General features: G+C 40.4%; 1 pseudogene; it reads right to left on the bottom strand.

Moving 5' to 3' along the window:
* Positions 1–439: 439 nt before the first annotated feature.
* On the bottom strand, positions 440–5,206 carry LOC111815023 (annotated as a pseudogene).
* Between the last annotated feature and the right edge of the window lie 7,590 nt (positions 5,207–12,796).

The following is a 12,796-nucleotide window of genomic DNA, read 5'->3' on the forward strand; positions in this document are numbered from 1 at the left end:
GTTGTATTTTTAGGAGGAAACAAACAGCGTTAACACACATCCAAATGCCAGCACAAGGGTTCACTAAGTTTTGAAAAAGAGAACATGGCCAGCGGGCAGCAGGTGAGCAGGGGAACCACTGACAGAGGACCGCAGCTGGTGCTGACTCCATCAGACACGTGTTTAGCTCAGAAGTCACAGCGAGGCCAGGAGAAACAGTAGGCAGGCGACCTCGAGACCCTTCCCCATACTCTGATGTGCTCTCTTTCTGCTGTTAAGAATTAAAGTAATCAGTGGATCATTTTACAAAGAGTTTCAATATTGAAAAACACTTACAGAAGTCCAAATTAGATTCAAGGCCATGGCTACAGTTCTACAGGGAAATGGGGAGCCGAATTTCACAGGACAGCGGGCACTACTCTAGTCACATGTGCTTGCAGCAGGAGATGCGACACAGGTCTCAATAGAGGCTGGTCTTTTGCATGATGCGCAGGAACTCCTGCTCCTTGACGTCGCCATCTCCATCTTAGTCCGCTTCAGCAATCATCTCGTGAAGCTCCTCATCGGTCAGGTCCTCACCCAGCTCCTCAGCCGCGCGCTTCAGATTTCTAAACGAAATTGTCTGGGTTTCATCGTCATTGAAGAGCTTTAAAGCTCTCAGGATTTCTTCCTTGTATCTTTCTCAGACATTTTCTGAGCCATCACGGTCAGAACAGAAAGTCACTGAAGTTCATTTGGACTGTCCCCTCCTTATCATTTTCTTGATTTCTTCTTTCTTAGGCTCAAAGCCCAGGGCTCCCATTGCCACCTTCCATTCCTTTACATCAATGGTCCCAGTCCCATCTGCATCAAAGAGATCAAAGCTTCCCGGATTTCCTGTTTCTGCTCTTCAGTCAACTCTGGCTTAAGACTCATCCTTCTTGGAGCACTTGATGCAGTGTTTGCCTTTTTAAAATTGTAGGTTGCTAAGGTAACCTGTTCTTTGTTTTTTTTGTTTTTTTCCTTAAAAAAAAAAAGAAAAAAAGACTGGGGGCCTGGCCCTAGCTCAGTTCTTTAAGTGGCTGCTTCCACAAAGCTGTCAGCCTCAGGTTGCTGTAGTTCGATCCCCACAACACTCCAGCCAGCCAAACCACCTCTGAGGGCATTCGGAGCAAAAAAAAAAAAAAGGGTGGGGGGTGCAGGGAGATAGCTCAGTGGAATATGCACTTGCCTGGCAAGCAAAAGGACCTGAGTTCAATCCCTGGTTCTGCAAAAAAAACTTAAAAAAAAAAAAGACTACTAAAAGCAATTTTATCACCCAAATTGGGAACTGGGGTGGTGGTAGAGTATGGTACAGGATTGAATATTTTGTGTACCATGTTTAGAAAAAAAAAAAAAAGGATGACAAAAACACTTTACCTCTAAAACTCATCATATTTTTAAATCCTTATAAAGACTTACTTTAAAATAATTTGCATCTTATTTAGATGAAATTTTACTTAGAATGATGAAAAAAATAGGGCCAGCCAAATAGCTCAGCAGATTAAAGTGCCTGCAAGCAGGCACAGGGACCAATGGTTCAGATCCTTTGGCCTGCCATGCCGGTACCACCCTTGGAGTGTGGGAAGACAGAGATTGAGACTGGGCCTGGTGGTGCATACCTGTAATCCCAGCTCTTGGGAGATTGTAAACAAGTGGATCACTATGAGTCTAATCTAGTAGAGTGAGACCCTGAACACCCTGTAGACCTTTCCCTAAAATACAGAAAGAAAAAAGAATGATGAAAAAATAAACTAAAAATAGGAAAATAGTTAACTATAACAAATATAGTCACCATCAAAAATATTAAGAAGAGATACAGTCCTAGCCCAGGCCCAGGACTTAAAGTTCAACATATCAATACTTGATGAAAAATACCTGTTTCTTGTTATCCCTAAGATGTTTGATATTCAGACAGATAGTGAGGTTAAGCTTAACAGCCTAGGTTGTATGGTAATAACAAAATAAGCTTGTCTTCTGGAGGGTTAACAACCTGTTTGCAGACCAAAATTAGAGAAAAAGGAGGGCCACAAGGAAAGCCAACATTTTGGTCCTAGCCTTCCAAGGTCAATTAAGACTCAGAACATGTGAGAACTTGGACTTTAACGTCATGTACCTAGGTAGTGTCCCAAATTTTCTAATCAAGGAGATTATGGGACCACAGAGGAAAGTGATCGATGATGTAGAGTGTGCCTAAGGAGAGTCACATGGAGAGAAAACATTCTCTCAGGCTTTCACAGAGAGCACAGTGGCCAAGCAATGGCCATGACTCATCCACATGGCTGCACTGACAAAGGTTCTACAATCTGAGGTACAGGATCTCAGGATAAATCCTGAGGGGATTTCACTGACCTTAACAGACCCAAAAAGTTACAGCTCTTGTTGCATAGGTCCACTTTACCTTGGTCTTAACCATCCAGAAGAAAAGTATAAAAACAAAGTATAAGAAGTAAAACCATGCTGTTATGTTGAGCTATAGGGGACTCAGGTCAACAATTTCTGACATTGACAGTGAAGTGAAAGACCCAATACTATTATGGACTACTGGACTCTTTTAGAATATTTTTCTGAGTTAACACACCTATAACATTTAAATAATGGAACTTAACAAAAAAAAAAAAAGGAGATACAGATGAATGTCCATTTTGTATCCATGTATTCAAAATGGTTAGAATAGATATATAGTTCATTCTCTTAATGAATAGAGGGATTTGTTCTAATAGTTTTTGCAAATAGGATATCATGTCCGCATCTTGTACAGCAATTAACTTCTAGGAAAAATGTATGCGATGTGTTAATTATTGAAACTGTCTTACCAATTTTGTTTGAAACTGTTTCATTGCTATTTGTTTCTCAATAAAGTTATGGAAAAAAAGAAAAAGAAACAAAAGAGGAAAAGAAGGAAAAACGAAAGAACAAAGTGGCAAAAGACAAAAGGATAGAGCTAAAGGTTTGAGCAGGGCAATGGCGATGGCCGTGGACTGCACAAGGCATTAAGGTTTCTGAGGTTCCTGTGTAAAACTTATTCCTTGCTATGGGAAATTAAAAAAAAAAGCTTAATGTCCTCTACTGTTAAGATGAGAAGCTCTGAGGGTGTTTACAGTGAGGTGAGTCAACAGAACGGGACCCATGATGAACCCTGTTGGCTTTGGGGGAAGAGGGGCAGGCACTGAGTAGATCCAGCTGTTCTCTTGCTGTTTCTTCGCTGCTACTCTGAAGGATATTCTGCTTAGCCCTGGACTGAAACTGTGGCCCCAGAAACGATTTGTTTCAGGTAAGCCTCCAGTTGGCAGTAAGGTGACAGCATGAGACAGACTGCAACCTTATCAGTACTGAAGCCAGGAGATGTCCTGTTCTGCCCCACTGTCCTCCACACCCTGCGTTCCAGGAGGTCAGTGATGTGCTGAAGTCAGCCTGACTTCCAGAGAGGGCTTTGACCAGAGTTTGGGCCAGGAGTCAGCCTCTTCTTGAACAGGAATCTGCAGGGACAGCCCTTTGCACTTCAGAGAGAAGCCCCACACCTTGGCACACTCCAGTGTGACCCTGAGTCCTTCAGTGCCCAACCCAGGAGCTCTCCACTGTCTGTCATTGGGAAAGGAGGACATCACCTGAGAAAACTAAGTCTGAGAGATTGTCTTGTTAGCTCCAGGGGGTTCAAGGGTAAGCACATGTACCCTCAATCATCAGGTCTGTGTGTGACATGGAAAGAAGAAGATGAGCCAGGGAAGACCAAGGGTAAACTAAAGTATTTTATTCATACATATTGCAAAATGTAGTAGGAAGCCAAGCCCAGGAAGGGGGCAGGAGTGCTTAGATATGAAACAATGCCAAGTCTTGGGCTCTGGCCCTACTTTTTGGGATACATTCCTATCTCCACCCTTTTGAAAGTCCACTCTTGATTGAGTAGATATTGAGTTTGTGGCTAGGGGATCTGTTTTGTGGTCTACAGGGGATATTTCAGATCAGATTATTTAAGGATGTTACCTACAGGAAGCGAAATTTGGGGTGGATGGCTTACACAGACACAGGTGTGACAAGCTTTTAGATTAAAACCACAAAGTCGTTTGGAAACAGATTGGTGCTGATAATCATCAAAGCCTTTGTTCTCCACCTCTACAGAGGGACTGAGTCTTTGATCTGCCTGAGGAGTCCATACTCACCCTATACTACATATGGGCATTTAAAATGTGAGTAGTGCAACAATATGAATAGTAACATAATGAACACTTAAAATTCTAAATGACTCCCCAAAGTAAATGCCCTCATTCAGCCTCATACTGAGGTGTTGCTCTAATATCTCCAGTTGCCTGTAACACTTATTGCCTTGCTTTTGCACTCAGTAATACTTTGTGTTGTATCCTACATTTTGCTATATATCTACTTTAAAATTCAGGAGGTTCTAATTTACTGTCTTTTTACTTTAGAAAATTACAAGATGGGAGATATACATTGCTGACCATGGGACATAATGAAAGTGTAAATGAACGTCTTTCTTTCTTTCTTTCTTTCTTTCTTTCTTTCTTTCTTTCTTTCTTCTTCCTTTCTTTCTTTCTTTCTTCTTTCTTTTTTTCTTCTTTCTTTCTTTCTTTCTTTTTTTCTCTGTTTTCTGAAGAATACCTTGATAATGTGAGGTATAATCTCAGTTGTGCACAACTACTTATTCATGACTGGGGGGAAGACTGAGGAGTACCAGCTGTTTCACCATCCTAGGAGACATTCAGCAGTCATCTAAAGATATCCAACTCTGTCATTTGCATATGGTAACCCTGAAAGCTAAGAGGAACTAGGAAATGCAAAAGCCATGAACAAGAAGCAAATTATTACTGGACTATCTCTTTCTTATTTGAATGCCTCAGAACCAAATTGAGAAAACAGTGATATAAATAAAGGCATAACCCAATCCCACTCTATTAACTTCATGATTAGAATCTTTCTCCTCAAAGAAGTCCTGTGCTAGCTGAAGAAAAGCAGAGTTTGAGTAATAGAAGCTTCCTGAAAATCTATACATGTTCTCAGACTTTCCTTCTCCCAGCATGCTAACCATCAGCTCACTGTCCATTTCCTGATAGCAGTGGCACAGTTCCTTACTGGGGTCTGTGCAAATGGCTTTATCCTGGTGGTGAATGCGGTCGACTTCATCAGGCTGAGACACATGGCTCCTCTGGATCTGCTCATTTGCTGACTGGCATCTTCGCGGATTTGTCTCCATTTACTCATGTTCCTTGTGCACTTGATGGTTCTCTCCTTCATAAAAAATTTGGCATTTGTTGAATATTATATAGCTTTTTTGTTTTTAACTATTTGGGGACTTTGGTTAGCCACGTGGCTGGGTGCTTTCTACTGCGCCAAGATCGCTACTATCTCACATCCAGTGTTCTTCTGGCTGAAGATGAGGATTTCCAAGATGGTGCCCTGGCTGATCCTGGAGTCAACACTGTATGCATGCATCAGCTGTGGCATCCAAGAAAAATATGTGCGGGCTATTAAGGCAAAAACCTCGGTTAAACTGTTCACCAGTAATGCAACTCAAAACAAAGGAATAGACACTCTACCACATTCACTTTTGATTTTGCACCTGACAATGCCATCAATTATCTTCATCATTGCTGTTCTGCTCTTGATTTTCTCCCTAGGGAGACATGCCCAACAGATGAGAACAATTGCTATGGGAACCCAGGACCCCCGCAGGTGCATCCCTGTCAAGGCAATGCTGTCCATCCTGTCCTTCTTAACCCTCTACTCCTCCCACTACATGATGGCTTTTCTGTTCTTTTTCTGGAAAATGCAGTTTGGAAGCTTCCTCTTTATTTTATGCACCTTGGTATCTAGCACCTACCCATCTATACACTCTATCATCTTAATTTTAGGCAATGCTAAACTGAAACGAAATGCAAAGAAGTTCTTTCTGTGTTTTCAGTGAGATTAGTGAGAAGAACATGAATCAGCTGAATGGATATAAGTATCAATATCTTCCATGTGTTGGTCTCCTCTCACTTACCTAGTGAGGATTCTGTTAACAATTGTACAGTTCATCATCATAGAGCACACATCCACAAGTATAGTTATGGATTTTCTACCTTCGCACAGTGAAACACTGGTGTGCACAGCACAATACATATCTCTGAGTTACCTCTATGTGAGATCTATTTGTTATAAAGAACCTCCATATTGCAAAGAAATAGTACAGGGATCTTTGCACAGAATATCTTGCAAGTGCACAAAAGACTACAATTTTACTGAAGAAGAAGGAAAGCACTTCTTTGAACTTGTGATCTCAGAAATACACAGAGTACTATAGCATCCTAGTATATAAATTCTCCAGATTTAAATGGATTGTATGCTTCAGATGGACTTACTGTTCATCCCTTCTCTATCTACAGGTTATATCTTCTTCTGGAGTCAAAGGTAATGAAAGCCTTTTAGGATGAAGGAAGCTGAGGACAGGAGTCTGTGAGCATATTCACTGTATCTTTCTTTCAGAGAACCTAGATGTCACGGTAATTCTTTCCAGCAAATAATAAAAAAAGGGGGGAACTACCTGCTTGGGCCCCCCTCCATTCCCTCTCTTGGACAGGAGCTTTCTTTCTCTCAATAAATATATTCTGCTCATAAAAAAATAATAATAATAATAAAGACATAGCAGAGCATAAGGAGGAGGAGTTTAGGTCAGGGTAAAAGGAGAAGAGAGGAATCTAGATCGAGTAAAAGGACAAGAAAGAGGAGTTTAGATCAGAGAGTTCATTTTGCATCTCTCCAAGGAGTGCCTATGGGTCAGACAATGGCTTGCACAGCTGTTGTGTGGCACTCTTGTGCCACTGGCATGAGGAGCTTTCCACTGGCTGATGGTGACTGCATTGTTCTACCATATGGGATGTCTTCTTAGTGAAGCAACATTAGTAAATGGAATGAAGTATGTAGAAGAAAGTGAGAGTGTCTCGCTTGACCTCAAAAATGCATGTACTGCAAGACTACCTATGATTTGCGGAACTCTGTGATTCATAGATATTTCCATAGAGCATTAAAAGCCATTTGCTTTCAGAAGAGTCAATGAAATAAAAGTTACTCTTAAAGAAAATTAAGAAGAAAATGAATGGAATAAATGAAAAACACATGAAAGTATCTAATCATAGCCATATAATAGTGCAGTGTTAACATCTGAACATTTATTATAAGCCAAAGACTCACTAAACCCTTTCTATGTATTAAATGAATTTATATACCGTATTGAGAAATAACAACTACTGGAATGCTCACTTTAAAGTAAGCTGATGCCCTGAAGATTTGGGGGCTTTGTCTATGCTAGATGTAGTAACTATATGAAGTAACTAGATGTTTCTTGCAGTGTAACTAGAGAAATGTCATATGTTCTCAGGTGGGCTAATGGAGGTTTGCAAGCAGAGACTGTAATATGTTAATTTCACACACCCACTACCATCACTCCAGGGAAATTCCAAAGAAGTCAGCATTCATCCCACCTTCCTGCAGGACAATGAGGCCTGTTGTCTGGTATCCTGAGTTGAGGTAGCAATTCAACTGCTCACTCTCTATTCTTTGCACTATTGAGTGAAAGGCACAACAGCCATCACAGAACTGAAGTGGATTCTTGGTGTTCTAAGTGAGTTGACACAAGCACAGATATCTAGAGTTCTTGCCTGTCTAAAGAACACCAGCCTACCATGACTTCACAATCAGACTGACCCTACCTGAGAAAAGCTGTAAAACACCCCTATCCCTACCTCTTCCCAATGTCTCAGGCATTGGCTACATCATTAAATATCCCCAACACTCAATTGTTCTTTTAACTGCCCAAATTCCATAAAAACTAAGCATAGAATTTTGAAAATTTTTTCTTTCAAGAAAATATTTGTGGAAGATAAAAAGGAATGGTCCAAAGCAGATCATGCATAATGCAAATAAATTGTCAACCAGGAGTCTGCTGTGAGGTGTGATACTGTGGATGCCTGAGGCCATGTCATCCATCCCCTCCTGCCCACTGGTGCTTGCTGATCCTGATGGCAAACAGTGCAATTAGCAATCGGCTCTATCTTTTCACCTCAGGAAAAGGTTACCTGATTTTTCTGCAAGTGTAATATGTTTGATCACTGAAAACTCTCTGAGAGCTTCCATGGAATAATTAAAAGATATTAAAATGGAAATAAGAAATATTGTGATGGATGGCAGGGATCAGCCTCATGAAAACACAGCTTCAAGAAGACATCAATGTAATTGATAGAAATTTCAGACACTTCACAATTTTCTAGTAATACAGGTCAAAGGCTAGCATTCTCTTTGGACTTATAAGGTGGGCAATTTAAAGCTCACTTTAGAGTTTCATTAGAACACAGGGTGCTCTGTGGCTCCTACTGATTTATGACTTCGTGGTTTGATGTGACATCTGAGACATCCCAGGCAGTCCATGAGAGGTACCGATATGGGAAATGAATGACTAAAGAACACTGAGCTCATTAACTACAACTACAAAGCCACTTTTATTTGAACAGTAAAAATGGCACTTATGTTACAGACAAAGATGCCCTAGTGGAAGAATTAACAAGGCTGATTAAAGGATGATCCAAATGAGGATGAGCAGAGCCACTGGTTCTAGAACAAAGGGCTTGGCATGGGTTAGAGAAAAGCTCTAATGCTGGTTAGGGGAATCAAAGATGAGTCCCACATTCTCTCATGCCTGGACAAAGAGTACCAGTTCAGTATACAGTTCACCTCTTACCACCTCATCTTGGGCAATGTGCATACAGTAATGTACCAGTTAGTGCACATAGGATGACCTGAGCACATGTGGTGTCAGCACTGTGTTCTTACAGCCTAGAGCAAATGCTCTCTAGAAAGTCTAGAACTTTTTCTTTAGAATGTTAGGGAATAAATAGTTTAGGTTCTGCAGGTCATATGGTCATAAGTTTTTGATTCTGTCATGGTAGCACAAAAGTGCCATAAACATAAAGTATGAGGTGTGACTTAAATACACAGTGAATGTTTAAATTTTTAAAAGATTATTGTACTTAAATCACACTGTCATTAATACCTCTCAAAATGCCCTCCTTGGCTATGAATGCACTTGATCACATCGCTTTTGCCACTTGCTGAAAAGTTTTCTTTCAGGTCTTTACAAAGTGCGACTTAAAACAATAAATTGTGAGGCCTGAGAGATAGCTCAGTGGACTGTGTACCCGCTTAGGCAAGTAGGGGCCTGGGTTTGATCCCCAGTACCACATGTCATGTTGGCCTCAGTCCAGGTGTGCCAAGCTGGTCACAGAAACAGCACAGTGGTGCGTGCATCTAACCCCCGGTCTGGGGAGGCTGAAACAGAAAGATCACCACAAGTCCAAGCGGCATAGTGAGATCCTATACCAAATACATAAAAGAAAAATATAGTGAAGGCTGTTGCTGAGTGCTACCCAACAGAAAGACAGACTCATAAAACATTACAGTGTGTCCTCTTTCATCCTTTTCACCACATCTGGCATCTTATGACTTCTGGCACTTTCCTAAAGTCAAAGCATTCATAAAAAAATAAACTTTTTATTCATTCAGGACATCAAGGCAGTGATGACAGTACAACTAAAGACACTCATGAAAGAGAACTTTCAGAACTGATTCTGAAAGTGTTGAGAGTGCAAGGATAAATGTATTCCAAGTGAAGGGAACATTTTATGAGGCATTAATGGAAATGTGTTGTTTATTATACTAAATCTTTCAAGTTTCAACTTTTACTCATGGCAGCTAAATTTCACCTAATGGTGGTAGTTTGCATGCCCCAAGTCTCCAAAGCTAATAAACAGGGGCTGGTGAGATGGCTCAGTGGTCTAAAGCACCTACTTAGAACAAGCTTAGCAAAGCACAGGGACTGCGGTTCAATCCCCCAGCACCACATGCCAGCCAGCCCCACCCCCTGGTGGGCTGGGCTGGCCACACACACACACACACACACACACACACAAATAAATAAATAAATAGCTACTAAACAAGCATATAGTTAATAACTACAAGTATTGGAGCTTGCTTTATGCCAAGTACTATTCTAAATGCTTTATAAAATTTATTCATTTGACCCTCTGAACTGTGCCCACTTTGCAGACCCAAAAACTAAGACTCAAAGGCTTATAACTTATCCAAAGCCATGTCAGTAGCAAAATAGGATGTGACATGTCTTGAACCCCACAGTTCCAGAGCCTGCATACATGAGTACTGTATCAGTCAGTGTTTAAGTAGAAAAACAGATATAACACAAGATATGTAAATTTATTTTATTTATTTATTCATTTATTTTTTTTATTGTTTTTTTCTTTTCTTTGTATTTTAGGGAAGGATCTACAAGGTGTTCAGGGTCTCTTTACTAGATCGGACTCATAGTGATCCATCTGTTTACAGCCTCCCAAGAGCTGGGATTACAGGTGCGTACCACCAAGCCCAGTCTCAATTGCCATCTCAGTGCACCCCAGGAGTGGGGCCAGCACGGCAGGTCTGGGGATCAAACCCCCAGCCCTTGAACCTGCTTCCAGGCATTTTAATCCACTGAGCTATTTGGCCAGCCCAAGATATGTAAATGTGTAAGAATTTACAAGATTGCCTTACAACAATCACTACAGAGCTGAATGAGGAAGCATGCAAAGGGTGTCTGCATACTAGAAACTAAAGACTCAGTCCAAGGGCAGAAGTTCACTGCAGTGTCCCATGAGATTTTGTATCAGGAGACTGATGGGTCTGTGATAGAAGGCTGAAGAGTCCATTGTCAGAAACTAGGAGATTACATCCAAGGTGAAGGTGAAAACTAGAGCTCCCCTGAAGAAACAGAAGCAGATCCATTCTTCCTCATTTCTGCCATATACCATCCAGGTGATGAGCTTCCCTAGGGTGGGTCTTCTATACCCTCAGGTGTAGAATTACTGAGCTGATTTAGTTAAATTTCTCTTAACTAAACTTCTCAAGTAGACACAATCACTCAATGATCACAAGTACTGTACCATATCTCAAAAAGTCTGTAAGTTCAAGTAGTGATGACTACTGAGGAGAAAAAGTATGACCTGAGAAAATTACAAGGAGCCTACTTCAGGTATGCCAAGAGATAATGGCTAAGCTTGAGAGAAGAATGGGCCACAGAGGAAAACAGGGCCATTCCAGGCTATATTAGTTTTCTACTGGTTCCTAATCATCACAAATGGCAACTCCAAAAGAGCACAAGTGTGTTACCTCACAGTGCTATAGGTGAGAATCTAGGGAGCACTGATCTAGGCCTCTTATCTGAAGCTTCTGAGGAGAACTGGCCTCCAAGCTTGTGCAGAACATTGGCAGAATTTAGCCTTGTGATTGTGGGACTGAGATCCCTCTTCCTTGCTGGTTCATCCATGGGGCCCTCTCAGCTCCTGAGGCCACCTACATTCCTCATCACACAGTATCCTCTATCTTTAGCCAGCAGTGGTGATTGAGTTATGCTCTCCCTTCAAATCTCCCTTTCCTTGACTACATTTTCACCCAAAGAAAGTTCTCTCTATTAAAGGCTTATGGCATTTTCCAATTAGATACAAGCTACTTCCTTAGCTGTACCAATGGTCTGTACTATTAATGGCATCTGTGCATACAATATAACATGCCACAGGTTATGGAGATCAAGATGTGAACATCTCTACAATATTATATGCACTGTATTAGTTAGCTTTTCAGGACTATAACAAACAACTGATACAAACAACTTGTAAGGAGGAAATTTTATTCTGACTTCCAGTTTCAGAAGTTTTAGCACATTACTGCAGAAACATAGCAGAGACTGAACCTGCTCACCTCACAGCAAAGAAGCAAAGGAAAAAGTGAGATATAGGGTCAGGTCCCAACATCCCTTTCAAGGATTTGACCCCAAAGACATGAAGAACTTCCAGTAGCCTGTACCTACCAAGAAGTTCACCACTTCCCAGAAAGGTCAAAGGTTCAATCCATCAAGAAAGTTATAACAATTGTAAATATATACACATTGAATATTGGTGCATACAATTTCATAAAACAAATCCAATGTAATATAAAGGGACATATACACCCAATAAAATAATAGTGAATTACTTCAGTAATCCACTTTCACCAATATATAGGTAAACTTGACCAAAAAAATTCAAAAATGAAATATTAAAGTCAAACTATTCAAAAGATCAAATGAACTCAACAGATGTCTACAAAATATTCCTTCTAACAACTACAGAACATACATTTTTTGGCAGTTCATGGAACATTCTCCAAGACAGATCATATCCTAAACCATAAGGTAAGCCTTAACAGATACAAAAAAAAATAATTTTTTCATCTTATTAGATCATACTGAAATGCAGCTAGAGACCAACATAAAAAGAAAATCTAAAAACACATGGCGATTATACAATTCACTTTTTAACAAGCAGTGGATCCTTGGAGAAATCAGAAATTTTAATTCCAAGAATCAAATGAAAATGGAAATACAACATACCACAACTTCTAGGATTTACTTTAGGTAGCTCTAAGATAGAAATGTATAACTGCATCAAAACTCAGAGAGAGCTCAAGTAAATAATCTAATCATGCATCTCAGGTAGCTGGAAAACAAGAACAAACAAATTAAACATGACAGAAGGAAAGAAACAATAAAGATCAGATCTGATATTAATGAGACAGAGGCTCACAGCATACACAGTGACTGGGAATCTAGCTCTGTGACACAGCACATGCCTGGCAAGCATGAGGTCCTGAGTTCAATTCTCAGTCAAATAAATAAATAAACAAATACACAAGATTGACAAAACAAAAATCAGTTCTCTAAAAGGAT

The sequence above is a fragment of the Octodon degus genome, unplaced genomic scaffold (genome assembly GCF_000260255.1).
Source record: "Octodon degus isolate 3935 unplaced genomic scaffold, OctDeg1.0 scaffold00010, whole genome shotgun sequence".
NCBI lineage: Eukaryota > Metazoa > Chordata > Mammalia > Rodentia > Octodontidae > Octodon > Octodon degus.